Genomic DNA, 14,915 nt, shown 5'->3' on the forward strand with positions numbered 1-14,915 from the left:
AGGTCATGGTCCCAGGGTCCTGGGATCGAGCCCCACGTTGGGCTCTCTGCTCCGCACGGAGACTGCTTCCTCCTCTCTCTCTCTCTCTCTGCCTGCCTCTCTGCCTACTTGTGATCTCTCTGTCAAATAAATAAATAAAATCTTTTTTAAAAAATACATCATAATTAACTAAAATCCAGGCTTCTCCTTCAGACCGACTTTATTTTCTGAGACCTGCATCTGGGACACTATATGGCATTCAGTCATCGTGTTTCCTTGGGCTTCTCTGGGTTGTCACTGCTCCTTCATTCCTTGTTTCTGCAGATCTTGATGGTTTTGAGGAGGACTGGGTATTTTTGTAGAGGTCTCTTGGCTGGGATTTGTCCAATGATTTTCTCGGAATTGGACTGGGGTCACCGGTTTGGGAGGAAGACCACAGAGGCCAAGTAACCCTCCTCATCCCATCCCTTCAGGCATGTGCTGTCAGCCTGATGGGTCCCCATGACATTGACCTTGATCACTTAACTGAGGGGGCCTTTTTCAGGCTTCTCCCATGTAATTTTCCTACTTCCATTCTGCACCCTTTGGGAGGAAGTCGTGACAGTGACATTGGTCTATTTAAATTTTTCTTTATGTAACACACCATGAGAACTTGGTTTTATTACTTGACGCAGTTCATATTTGCTTAGACTTGCCCACCCGCTTACATAATTTTATAGCGGTGATACCCGTACAGCAAAATTTACCATCGTAACCATGTCTGGGTGGACAATTCGGCAACCCTAAGCACATGAACACTGTTTTCATCTTGCAGAACTAAAACTCTGTCCCCATCGGATACTCACTCCCATGCCCCTCCCCCAGCCCCCGACAGCTACCACCTACTTACTGTCCATCTTTATGTTTCAGACGACTGTAAGCACCTGCTGTAAGTGGGATCCTGGAGTATTTGTCCTTTTGTGTCTGGCTTACGTCACGAGCCGAATGTCCTCAGGACTCATCCGTGTTGTAGCAGGACTCGAAATTTCCTCCCTTGGAAAGGCTGAATCACATTTCGTTGTAGGATGGACCTCACTGGGTTTATCTGTTGATGGACACTTGGATGGTTTCCACCTTTCAGCTATTGTGAACAACGCTGCGGTCAGTACAAATTATCTCTTCACGTCTCTGCTCTCAGTGCATACCTCAAAGTGGGCTTGCTGGGTCATGTGGAATCCTCTACTTAACCCTTTGAGGAACTGCCAAACTGTTTGCCACACCAGGGGCACCATTCTATGTTCCCACCAGCAATGCACAAGGGTTCCAGTTTCCCCGTGCCCTTGCTGATGAGATGCTATTTCCTGTTGCTGTTTTAAAAATAATAGCCATCCATGGGCACCTGAGTGGCTCAGTCGGTTGCGTCCGACCCTTGATTTCAGCTCAGGTCGTGATCTCAGGGTCATGAGCTTGAGTCCCACCTGGGGCTCTGTGCTGGACCTGGAATCTGCTTAAGATTCTCTCTCGCCCTCTCCCTTCACTCCCACCCTGCCCGGCTCATGAGTCCTCTCTCTCAAAAACAAAATAAAATAAAATAAAATAAATAAAATAATAGCCATCATAAAGAGTGTGAAGTTGTACGCCTTTGTAAATTTTTTTAAATTTGTCATTTTTCAAGTAGGTGGTACAGACCGAATCTTGTGTGCCCCTCAAAGTCATATGTTGAAACTCTCACCTCCAGTGGGATGGTGTTTGGAGGTGGGGCCCATGATGGGATTAGTGCCCTATGAGATGTGAGAGAGAGAAAGAGAGAGAGATCTTTCTGTTGCTGGTTTGTTAGTACCAAGGAAAGGCCACGTGAGGACACAGCCTGAAGACGGCCGTCTACACCCAGCGAGAGGCCCTCACCAGGAACTCGGTCGGCAGCATCCTGGTCCCAGACTTGCAGTCTCCAGGACTGTGTGAAACAAATGTCTGCTGTCTAAGCCCCTCAGACTGTCCATCTCACAGAGGCTAAGCTGAGATGGTCGGTAATATGTTCACATGGTTCAATATTCAAAAGGCACAAAAGGCATCCAGGGAAGCCACCTCACTCCCAGCCCCAGCCATTCACACCCTGCAGGGAGGGAGCATTTGAACCAAGACCCCATAATGAGACAATCAGTAAGAAAAGCGTTCTAGGCAGAAAGAAGAGCCCGTGCAAAGGCCCTGAGGTGCCAAATACATTCAAGGAGCTGAAAGGTGGCACAGTGAGCCCAAGTGGCTTGATGGGGACAGGGCCCTGCAGGGGCTTTGGAGGCTGACTGGGGTCTGATTCCTGCCCTGTCAGGTAAGAGGGCACCAGACCTTTCTCTCTCTCTCTCTCTTTCTGTGCCTCTTTCCTCATCTGTAAGAAAGGGAGTGATTGTGCCTACCTCATGGGATGTGAGTGCGTTGGTGAGGGTAAAGCCCTTAGAGAAGGGCCTGGTGTGGTCAGCGTCTACTTTCAAGGGCCCTGGTCCTCCCCAAGCACATGCATCAGCCAGGATGCAGGGATGACAAGAGGCCTGTCTTGCTGCCTCCCCCACCCCCCTTCCGCGAGCTGCGTCGCTCACCCAAATGGGCCCATCGCAGCCCAGAGGATGCATGAAGCAGGCCAACGCCCCGGGTGGCACGTGTGGTCGGCTCTAGCCCACCCTGGGATGAGCAGCTGGGTCAGGACGCAGAGCACCCCCCACCCCCGCCAACGCTGCCGGCTCCACTAACCCATTTTCCAGCAGACTTTTCCAATGAAGGAAGCAGGGGGTTGTCTACACAAGTTCCTGCACGGGCTCCTGCAGCCGCTGGGGTCCAGTGCTCTGGGCAGCTCTGACGAGGCTGAAGCACAACCCCCCCGCCCCCCGCCCCGCAGCCTATCCCCAGGACGGGGCTTCTGCATGGCAGGACGAAGGCAGCTGGCTGCAAGTCTGGGGCAGGGTGAGTAGGGAAGGGCTGCGATTTAAAAAGATCTCTCTGGCTACTGGAGAAGAAGAGATCGGAGGGACCAGTGCAGGGTGGAGGACAGGAGGCCAGCTGGAAAATTCTGGCATTGTCCGCAGGGGAGGTGGTGGCCTGGACTAAGGCAGCAACTCTGGGAATGGAGAAAACTGGAAAGACCCATGGAGCAGGCCTGGAGGGTCCATGGGTCCGTGGTGCACGGGAGGTGGCTGGGCGTGCGGGAGACCACACCATCCATGGGGCCAGGAAGGGGGTCAGGCCTCAAGGCCTTTCAGAGGGGTCCATGGCCAGGAAGCTGGGGCTCCCACTCAGCTCTGCCAACCTCCCACCCCCCACCATCCAGCTGTCACAAGGACCCGGTCAGGCCATGTCAGCTCCCCCAGCAGCCAGCATGGAGCTCCTGAAGGACTGAGCCCATCCTGGTCACATCAGTCCCCGGCTGGAAAGCCTCCATGGCGTCGTGGAGCCCATCTAAGCTAATTCTGGGCCTCTCCCAGCTCACCTGGTGTCCAGTGTAAGGGGAACTCTAGGGACGAGAGGCCTCCCACCACGGGGACAGGAGTTGGTTCCCCACCCCCAACAAAACCGTGTAACCCACAGCCTCAGTGGGTGTGGGAAATGGGTTTGTGTAGAGGGGGAGTGTGTGGGGGTGCTGAGGCCCGGCCTCAGAGGATCCAGATGTGACAGCAAGGAAAGGCACGGGAAGAACGGGCCTGTCACCTTTGTTCATCTCAGCCTCACGGGACCCAGGTGGGCCTGTGATCTCCCGTCACACAGAAGGGAGCCAGGGCTCACGGAGGTGAAGCTTATGGGCCCAGGCCACAGCCGCCAGCATGACCTGGGCCCTTGGGGGTGTGCTCCATTCCCCAAGCCTGCCAAAAACCTCCAGGCTGCTCGAGGTCCCCTAAAACTCCCGACAGCTACCTAAATTCACAAAGAATTCCCGTGGTCTCACAAGACTTCCCAGGGATCTCAAGACCTCTGAGGTCTCCCAAGACCCCCCAAAGACCCTTCAGACTCCCCCATACCCCAATATGCGCATGACTGCCCAAGTCCCCTAAAGACCCATCAGGACCCTCCATGGCTCCTCAATGTCCCCAGGCCATTCAGACCCATCAACCCTCCGCCCCCAGCCCCCTGAGGACCCAAAGTTTCCTGAAGTCTTCCAAGGCCCCCAGGCGCCCCAAAATCTCCAGGCCCCAAATCCCCAAGGTCTCCCAAAGTCCCCTTGGCCCTCCCATTTCCCCAAGACCTCCCCCAGGCCTCAGGCCTCCCTCTCCATCAGCAGCCCTCCAGGAGACTCCCTCTGCATTGCCTTCTCCTGGGATGTCCAGCTGGGGTGCCCAGGGGGCGAATCCAATTGGCCAGTGGCTCACTCTACTGTCAGTGGTCAGTCCCGGGCTGACCTATGGGGTGCCCCCTCTGGGTCATGTGACCACCAGGCACGGTCACGTGGTGTCAGACATGGCTGCCTGCAGCTCTGCTGCCAGCAGGGCCGGGAGGAGGTCTGTCGCCAGGTCCTGAGCTGCCTTGCTGCTCTGGGCACCCCGCTCAGGCACCAAGGGCCACACCCAAGGAGGACCACAGAGCTAGGGGATGTGCAGAGGGCTGAGAGAGTCCCTGAATGGGACCCCAGGCCCTCCTGGAGCCCCGGCCCACAGCCTGCCCTGCCCCTCAGTGGAGGAGCCAGCTCCCCCCTACACACCCCTCCCTGGTCTGGGGGCCCAGGGTCCTGCCCAGCCAGCCTCTCTCCAGCTCCTGTTCCTGCGCCCAGAGGCTGAACCCATCAGCCAACACTCACTGAAACACACCCACAGACGGCAACCTCACCTCTCCTCCCCACTCCTGCCCTCGGGTTGTCACCAAGAGAAGGGAGGAGGTGCCCAGAAGGGCTCTGCCTCTGTGGGGAAGGAGCTTGTCTACAGCTTCTCAAGCAGCCTGGTGCACAGACGAGTGACCTTTGAGATCCGAGGTCCCGGGCTCCCGTTTTAAGGAGGGAAGAGCCAGCCAGACAAGGAGGCGGGAGTGTTCGGCCACTGGCTGCGATGCCTTGGGCAATTCCCTTTGCTTTCTTGGTCCTCAGAGGCGTCGCTGCTCCTCTGGGGTGAGGAGCTGACGGGTGGGGACCGTCGGGCTCAGAGAAGGACTCTGAGAGGGGTCGCCTGGGCTTGAGTGATTCCTGGATCTGCTGCCTGCAGGCTGTGATTCTGGGCAAGTTACTAGCCTGCTCGTGCCTGAGTTCCCTCCCCGGTGAAGTAGGGATCAAACAGAACACGCCACTGAGCACGGCTACGAGGAGTCAACGAGTTAGTAGTTGTAAAGTGCCTGGTACATGGTTAGTGCAACAGGAATGGAAACTCGCGATTTCATCCAACGATTCATAGTTCGTTTAGCAAACATGTACCACTAGGGGTGCATGCTAGGTCCTGGCTGGGCCCTGGGTTGGCAGAGACGAACCGAAGGAAAATACAATGAAGGTACAAGTAACCACATCCCACGATAGCCTGGAACTGGCGATCTGTGAGGGGTCCCGGGTTCAAAGGGACATGAAAGTCAGAATGCGACACTTCTGGGGTGGTCAGGGAGGGCTTCTTGGAAGAGGGGGCATTTAGGCGGGGCATGGAGGGAGGCATGGGCGGGCAGGGACCGACACAGAGCACGTGCGGCCCGCTGATTGCTGGTCTGTGGAGGTGTGGACTGTGCTGGCTGCTGAGTCTGCTGGGCCACGGCTCTGAAATGACTTCATTGCACAGCTCAGCAGACCCGTAAACCCACTCGGCTGGGTGACCTGCACACTGCGCCCACCTGGCACTTCTCCCAAGGGGCATCCATGGCCCTGGCCAAGCTGGGGACTGAGGAGGGACAGGTGTGGGCTAACAGCTTCCCCACTCGGCTCCTCTCACATACCTTGGCTGAATCCTGAGGCTGGGGTTTTGCACAGCAGCACGACCCATGAGACAAGACCCCTGGAGGCCTGGCCTGCCCCACCCCCATTCAGTGTTTCTGAGGCGTCATTCCCTCAAGAGACCTCCAGCCCTTGCCAAGGCCCAAGGCCATAATAACATGCTGTTAAGAGCCGACTTGGGAGCCCGGGGCCTGCCTGGGCAGAGATCTGGCCCAGGAGCGAGTGAGCCGCACTGACTCCGGGAAGACCGCCAACACCCACGCCAGCCTGCCTGGGCACACCACTCACCTGACAGCTTACTATGACACAGCCTTCAAGGCCCGGCCCAGTCATCACCTACTCTGGGCTGGGCTGGGGGTCTCCATGGGGTCTCCAGTCTTGGGGCTTCCCGATGAAGCAAGGAGCTGCATGTGGCAGAAAAACTGACGCAGACCAGCTTAAGCAGAAAAGGAAATGTATTAATGTATGTATCTGCCAAGCCCAGGGTTTCCTTCAGGCATGGCTCGATCCAGGACTCCAAGGGCTCTGCTTCTTTTTGTGGTGTCTCCAACTGGCGGCTCTTCCAGGCCGGCATTCTCCCCTGTCAGCAACCTGAGATTTTCCCTGCCAAACTATTCTAACAAAAGTTTGGGATCTGGGCCTCATGGGTCACCTGGCCAAGGTCTTACAAACACGCCTGAAGCAGGAAGGGCTGGGTTGGCTCTATCTGGACCACGTGACCTGAGAGTGGGGGAGGAGATGGGGTACAGTTAGCAGTCAAAGCGGGGGGAGGAGCTTGGCCAAGCATCAACACAGCGGTCCCCCTCATTGCGGCTGCCTCACCACCAGAATTCCCACTGCTCGGGCAGGAAGGGTGTCCAAGACCTCTGTGTCCCAGCATCACCCTGCACGAGGCCAGCAATAGGGCAAGGGCTCCGGCAGAGCAGCTTTGGGTGAGCCGTGCTGTTCCCTCCGCCTGGAACAGCCCGATACCTCTCTTCCTGCTCCAGCCGGCTCCCCCTCCTCGCCCGGCAGACCTGGAATTCTGATTATGGCACGTTTGTGTGCACACTAGACTCTGTCTCCTCCTGGCCTCCTTCCCCCACCTCCCTATTTTCTCTCTCCGTATCTCTCTGGGCCGCCTCTGGGGAAATTGCTCCAGACCTACACTCCTGTCCTCTGATTCTCTTCAGCCTGGAGGGTAAAGCTTCAGCTCGTATAGTTTCATTTGTAAGAGTGATTTTTGTTTTTTTTCTCCAACTGTCTGGTCTTTTACATTTTTAAATATATATTGCTCTTTTTTTAATCACCTTCTTCTCTATACCATCTTGTGCTGCTTTATCTCCCTCAGACATTCAAGTGTCTGAAGTTCCGAACGTCTAAATCTTTGTCATTTGGTTGATTCTCATCTCACGATGGCTTGCTTCCTTGGGTTTCGTCATCTTTTTACGGTGAGTTTGGATTTCATTGTGCCTCGTCTGTAGGAATCCTGAAGACCTAAACGGGGATGCTTTCCTCCAGATAAGTTTTGTCTGTTTGTTTCTGTCACTCACAAGGGGGTACTCCCAATTGGGACTTTTTTTTTTTTTTTGAAGATTCATTTATTAATTTTGTGAAAGGGTGGGGAGGGGCAGAGGGAGAGGGAGAGAGAGAATCTCAAGCAGACTCCCCACTGGATGCAAAGCCCAGGACGGGGCTCGATCCCATGACTCCAAGATCGTGACCCGAGCTGAAAACCGGAGCTGGATGCTTAACCAAGAGTGCCACCCAGGCACCCCAGGTCTGCTCCAATTTGATTTCTTTTTTTCCTCCTTTCTTTCTTTTTTTTTTTTTTTAAGATTTTATTCATTTATTTGACAGACAGAGATCACAAGTAGGCAGGGAGGCAGGCAGAGAGGGAGGGAGGAAGCAGTCTCCCTGCTGAGCAGAGAGCCCGATGCAGGGCTCAATCCCAGGACCCTGGGATCATGACCTGAGCCGAAGGCAGAGGCTTAACCCACTGAGCCACCCAGGTGCCCCCCAGTTTGATTTCTTACTTGGGGTTGTTTTTGATGCTAGCCATCCGGACAGGTGTGAGGTGGTCCCTCGTGGTCTGGATTTGCACGTCCCTGATGGGGAGGGATGCGGAGCGTCCTTTCATGTGTCTGTTGGCCTCTGTGTGTCTTCTCTGAAAAACATTCAATCAGACACTCTGCTGTGGTTGCAGATTCTCAGGGGAAATTCTCTTTGGCATTAAATATCTTCTCTCTGGAGCTGGGAGTCAGACACGTGAAGGTCCCTTTACCGGCAGGTAGATTCAGATGGTGCCGCTCTGTCCTGCAGACGGTCGCCCTCTTTGAGGACTGCAGCCTGATGGGAGTCTCTGGGTCACCCCCCACCCCCCACCACATTGCAACAGTTCGGTCTGTTTCCTATGCGCACCCAGGGAAGACGCTGATCGTTCGCCTACGGGTTCCTTCCAGCTGTTTCTTTTAGGTTTTTCCCTCTCTTCTTTTCTTTCCTTTTCTTTCCCTTTTCTTTTTCCTTTCCTTTCTTTTCTTCATTCCTTTCTCTCCCCTTCCTTCCTCCTTCCCTCGATCTATCTATCTATCTTTCTTTCTTTCTTTCTTCTCTGCAAGAGGGGACTCTCTTAAAAGCTTAGCAACACAATAAAGTCACGTCTGCAGACATTTATCTGGAATCTGGCCGCACCGTGGTGTCTAGGATGTCCCATCGCCATGCTGCCAGAAGGCAAGTCAACTCACCACTCCTTCCGGGCGTTATACCCTTGGCCGCTGGCATGATTCTTACCTCGCTCCTGAGGGGGTCATTTTGTGACCAACCCATGGAATGGGGCCTGACTTAGGTCTGCTTCCTCCTCAGCTCTCGTGACAAGGAAAGCCTGTTTCCGGGCACCAGAGGCGCACCGCTGTGCCACCTTCCCGGTGACCCCATGGACGCTCTGGAAGGCAGCCAGCAGGAGGGCGTGGGCGTCTGTTGGAGGAGTCCTGAGGGGGCGCTGGGGGCGTTGCTGGTGGGAAGGTTCCCAGGACGGTTAAACTTGGCCGTGCTGATTGGACACCATCTAGAAAACGACCAAATTTCCCCTCTGTTTCAGGCAGCATAGGTACAGCCTAACTGAGCTCCTTTGAAGATGGCCCATAAGGAAAGAACCTCTACGATAGGACGTGTGTCCCTCCCCATCCCTGAGGACAGGACTGGGTTGTCCCCAGGGCTCTCCAGCCCCGCTCACATCCTCCCCCTGTCGTTCAGGCACACTCTAGCCGACACTGTCCACATCCCCTTGTGTCCAGCCCAGCCTCGCTTGGACCTGTGTACCTGGGGTCCCTGGGGCTGCCCCTTCCATGAAGACAAGCCTGGTCTCCTTCATACCACGCGTCTGTATTGATCCTCTCCTCTGTACGGGCCCCCTGCTGAGTGCCGCATGATGGAAAGAGCTGGTCACGGTCTTCAAGGGGACTGATGGTGGGGGCACCGGGAGGCGTGGCTCGCCACGGGCCATCTTTGGGGACTGGCCACTGTGGGGGTAGACCTTGCATTCAACTCAGGTCCATGTCCTGGGCACCCATGCCATGTTCTTGACCATGACTGTGCTTCTCTTGAGGGGCTGTGGCCGTCTTTGGGGTCCCTCCCAGAGTCTCCGTGAGGCCCCTCGCCTCCGAGCACAGCTCTTCGTGGTCCAGATGGTGCCTCTAGCAGTTATCTACGGCTGTGTGACAAAACTCCCCCAAACTCAGCAGCCGAAAGCACAACCATTTGTTAATTCTCAGGAGTCTGGAGGCTGGGTGGACGCCTGTGTGTCTGCATTCACTGTGGGTCAGTCCCGCGGTTTTGCTCTCGTGGCTGAGCTCCCAGGCTCCTGCTGGGCCCACTTTTCTCTGCTGCACATGCTCCGTCATCTGCCGGCAGGCTGGGCGGGCGGGCTCCGCCGTGTGCAGGACTTGGCCTGAGAGCGGAGGGCATGGGACACTTACGGCCCAGGCTCGGACCGGCCCAGTGGCCCTTCCACTGGATGCTACTGGCCGGAACTAGTCATAAGATCTCTGCCAGATTCACTGTGCGGAGAGAGCGTCCACCTTCCGATGAGCCGAAAAGCCACATTGCAATCCTGCAATGTAAATGTAAATAAATCCTACAATGTAAATAAATCCTACAATGTAAAAAAACATGTGTAAAGGGGGTGAAGAAGGCGGACCTCGAGTCCTCTGTGCCCCGCCGTGCCTGGGGGAGGGCCCCTTCCCTAGGCCAGGATGCGGAGCTGGGGGAGCCCCTCCGGGCCAGACACCGCTGTGTGAACCGTCACGACTCCGCCCCACCCTAATTCCTCAACCACACTGAATGCTCCCCCCGACCCGGGCCAGCTCGGGAGCTGGGACTCAGACCAGAGTCCCGTCGGTCAGCACCAGCTGTGCCCAAGAGCCGAGGTCAATCACTGTCCACGGGGAAGCAGAGAAAACAGGTCAGAGAGAGGCCAAGTGGGAGGAGAGAGGGGCAGAAGGGGCCTCGCACAGCACGTACGTATGTGTGTGTACTGGTGTGTGTTTGTGCACATGGGCTTAAGATGGGAAAGTTTGGGTGACCCCTACATCCGCCCTCTGTGCACACCCCAGCCCTTTGGGTGTCCCTGCCCTTCCCCTCCATGGCCCCCTTCTCCCTGGCACTAGGCTACAGGCAGCTTGTAGGAGCCCCTGGTCCCGCAGGAGGGGCAGGTGCGTGGGAAGAAGGCAGCCCGAGGACCTGGGCGTGCACACTGGCTCTCCCGCAGCTGCCACCGGTCCTCTCTGTACAGACCAGACAAGGAGAGGTGATCTGGCCCTCAAGGTGGAGAGGGAAGTGGGGCCCTCCAGCTGCTAGGATGGCCACATGGCAGCCTCCCCACCTTGCTTCTGAGAATCCAGAGCTAATCCCAACCAGAGACCCTCAAGCCTGGTTCGCACAGAACTGGCAGCGGGTAAGCCCTGGGTGGGCGACCTTACCACGCTGGCCAGTTGCCGAGCTTTCCGAGGGGTCCTGGGCTCTGGAGTGGTCGGGGAGGCAGGGAGAGAGGGGCTTCGAGCCGGTGCCCACTGAGGGTCCCTTGGCAGGCTGCCTGGCCTCTGTGAGCTCCTTTCCACGAGGGTGACGGTCCCCACCAGGCAGCATCATCAAGGTAATGGAGCGGAGCAGCGGTGAGTTCTCGGTAAGAGCCGCCAGGAGGATGTCAACCAGACACCCTTCGGTGGAAGAGACAGAGATGAAACCGGTCCCCAGGTACATGGCCGGAGAGCCGCGCAGCTGGAACCCAGACCCAGGCTGCTCCTACCAAGTCCATTCTCCGCCCACCACTGCCACGCTGGCCTCCTGGCACAGCTATGTTGCACTGTGGGCTCTTGAGCAACATACTAGTGAAAGGAGTGACTCTCAAATGCCATAATTTCTGTCCATGGAAAGACAAGAGGGCAGAACTCTCCTGGGGCTGGTCACCTCCTCCCTGCTCCACAGAAACTCCTGGCGGGGGCTTTGGGACGCCCCACCTCTCACCTGCGCCAGCCTGGGGCGGCCTGTGTCCATGGGAGCGACATCCTTTCAGCCCCGGCTGTGTTGTCTACACCCGCACTCTCTGGGTACTTCCTCACAGAGGGAGGTCTTTTTTTTTTTTTTTAATTTAAATTCAATTAGCCAACATGTAGAACATCATTAGTTTCAGATGTAGTGTTCAATGATTCATTAGTTGTGTGTAACGCCCGGTGCTCATCCCATCACGTGCCGTCCTTACTGCCCATCCCCCAGGTCCCCCATCTCCACCCCCCCAGCAAACCCTCAGTTTGTTTCCCAGAGCTGACAGTCTCTCATGGTTTGTCTCCCTCTCTGATTCCTTCCCATTCCGTTGTCCCTCCCTTTCCCTGTGATCCTCTGTGCTGTTTCCCACATTCCACGTGAATGAAACCACATAGTAATTGTCTTTCTCTGACGGACTTATTTCACTCAGCCTAATCCCCTCCAGTCCCGTTCACATCGATGCAAATGGTAAATAATCTTCCTTTCTGACGGCTGAGTCATGTTCCCTCGTGTGTATGGACCACAGCTTCTTTATCCATCCGTCTGTCGATGGACGTCCCGGCTCCTTCCACAGTTTGGCTACTCTGGACTCTGCTGCTATGAACATTGGGGTGCTGGGGCCCCTTCGGATCACTGTGTCTGTGGGGTAAATGCCCAGCAGTGTGATTGCTGGGTCCTAGGATGAGGCGTGTGCCCTCTGTCCCTTCACTGTGGACAGTTTTGATCAGGAAAGGATCCTGCACTTTGTCAGACGCTTTTTCAGCCTCTTCCGAGAGTATCCTATGGTTCTTGTTCTTTCTGTTATTAATGTGTCATGTCGCATTGGCTGATTTGCGGATGTTGACCCACCCTGCAGCCCAGGAATAAATCCCACTTGGTCGCGTGTCATCCTTTTCATGGACTGTGGGATCCTACTGGCTCGTACCTTGGTGAGAATTTTGGCGTCCATGTTCACCAGGAAATTGGTCTGTAATTCTCCACTTGGAGGGGGTCTTTGGTTTGGGGGTCAAGGTCATGCCGGCGTGGGCATCTGGTCTTGTCCCCCGATGTCCCCAGCCCTCGCTATTCTCCCAGCCACCCTGACCGTGTCCCTCTACAGCTTAAAATCCACATCACCCGTCTCACAAAGGCTAGACTCCTTAACCCGTCCCCGCCTACCTGCGGCCCCATTCCCAACCCCTGCCCCCACATCTCACCCTCAGTGATACCGCTTCTACCCTCCACTCACCCCAACACACGCACACACACACACACACACGTGTGCGCACATACGCACGTGCATACACACGCACGCACACACAGCATTCTGTGCCTCTATTATGCTTTGGCACAAGTTGTTGCCTCCATCTAGAATTCCACATTCCCATCTAGCTGGTGAACTCCTACTCACACTTCAAAACCCGTCGACCCCAGAAAGTTTTCTCAGAAACCTTTGTCCCTCACAATGCAGAGACAACATTTTCTCTTTGGAGTGACCCTGTCCCTTGGTTTTATCCCACAGTATTTTGAGGACTCTGTGTTCACTAGGCTGAACTTGGCTTGGGCAGGCCAGCACATCTGATTAAACAGACCTCACGTCCAGCACAGAGCTGGGCACAGGGAGGCAGTCAGCAGCGGCATGTGGCCCAGATGAAATGCAGCACCCTCCCCTGACTCTCGGCCCCAGGAAACAGCTCTGTAGAAGTATGGTGAAGGTTGGGGGGGGGGTCACAGTGGCATCGCTCAGAGGGCCAGCCTTGGGGACACTCCTGGCCTCCACTCTGGAGCAAAGGCCTCCTTTTCCTCCCAGGAGCACCCTGGTCAGGAGTGGCTGCTGAAGGGACGCTTCTGGCTTCTGCGGGCTGCATGGCCCCGTTCCTCGGCGCTGACGGGCTGTGTGGGCAGGGTTTCCCCACGCAAGCTGCCAGCTCAACCCCCACTACCCTCGACCATCTTGGGTGGGTCCGATATAATCGGATCCTTAACCATGGAAGGGGAGGCAGGAGGGCTGGTTTCAGAGTGCCACAATGTGAGAAAGGCCGCGGAGACTGGCCGCTGCTGGCTCTGAACCCAGAGGAGGGGCTGCGAGACACGGGGCGGGGGGGCGGCAGTCTCAGGAAACTGGGAAAGGCAAGAGAACGTTCTCCCCTGGAGCCTCCAGGAAGGACAGGGTGCTGCGGACATTTCGATTTAACCCGTAGGAGGGTACACGTACTATTTTAAGCCACAGAGTTTATGGGATGCTGTTACACCAGCCATAGGAAATGGTACAGCCCATTTCACAGAGGAGCAGACTGAGGCCCAGAGAGGAGAAGGGGCTTGCCCAAGCCCACAGCCTGTGGCACCGCCAGGTCTCTGACTCACTGCCTGGTGCTTCTGGCCCTGCCCACCCCTCCTCCTTGGGAGACAGGGCATAACCCCCCACAAACCTTTGCTGCCCAGTCTGTGTAAGTGTGATGCTGGGAAAAGCACGCCACGTTCACTTTTCTGGGTGCACCAGCCCATGAGCAAATTTGGTGGACGGAGATGCATATGTGCCTTAAATCCTGCAAAGGAACTCATTAACCAATTTGGACCAAAGTTGGAACTTGCAGGAACCGAGGGCTCTGCCGAGAGCCCCTCCTTGTCCTCCCGTCCCCCGCGCAGCAGGCGGCAGCCAGCCGCGGGTGTTGACTGGATCTGCGGTCCTTAACTTTGTGAGTGCCCGGATCACGCACCTCCCCAGTGCCCCTCCTGTGTCTGGAGCCAGGTCCGGTGACTCCTGCCTGTTTACGGTGTTCTCACCCATCTTCTTCCCTTTTGATCAGGGCAGGGTCTGCTTCTCCTTGACGAGCTGCAGGTCTCAGCACGCACACCAAGTTCCAGGAAGGCATGACTCATCACCCCTGCCCCTGAGAGGTCCCTCCCCTGGCAGCGGGGCTGATGGGGCCCCGGGGCTCCCCTGCTGCCTGGGTGGGACCCTGTTCCATGGGATGTATCCCTGCATCCCCCAGATGACTCCCAGCGCCTCCAGGACCTCAGGCTAAATTTTGCCCTGGGGATCTCGGTTGACCCTTCTACGAAAAGAGAGTTTCCTTTGGGATGGAAGGATGAGGGGAGGCCTTTTCTCCCAGGCAGTTCCGGAGACCAGGAGCCCAGTGGCATTGGTGGCTCCTCAGGGCTGGTACATCTTGCTGGGAGCCACATGGGTCTTGGACTTCCCCCTGCCTACCCCCCAGGAGCTGGATGGCTGAAGTTCCCATGCTTCCGGGAATCTGGGATTCCATTGAGGCCAGATGACCCCACCCCCAGGCTCTGGGGGAAGCACAGAGGTAGAGGGGTCCTTCAGGCTTCTCTGCTCCATGCTCTGGCCGGGCATCCCAGAGTGGCCGGCTCCCTCCCCTGTCCTCTGAGCAACTGTCCTCCCCGCAACCCCTCTGGGGCACCAGAGCCAGGAGGCCTGTGTTGTGTTTCCAACACGTTGCACACAGCAGGCGGCTGGACCCTGGTGTTGAGTGCTGAGGGGCTGGGGTGAGCAGGCATTCATTCCATCAGGACAATGGCAAAAATAGCTCCGACCTTTCAGCCACTGCTCTCAGGAGCC

The sequence above is a fragment of the Enhydra lutris genome, unplaced genomic scaffold, assembly GCF_002288905.1.
Source record: "Enhydra lutris kenyoni isolate GAN:26980312 unplaced genomic scaffold, ASM228890v2 scaffoldscaffold55, whole genome shotgun sequence".
NCBI lineage: Eukaryota > Metazoa > Chordata > Mammalia > Carnivora > Mustelidae > Enhydra > Enhydra lutris.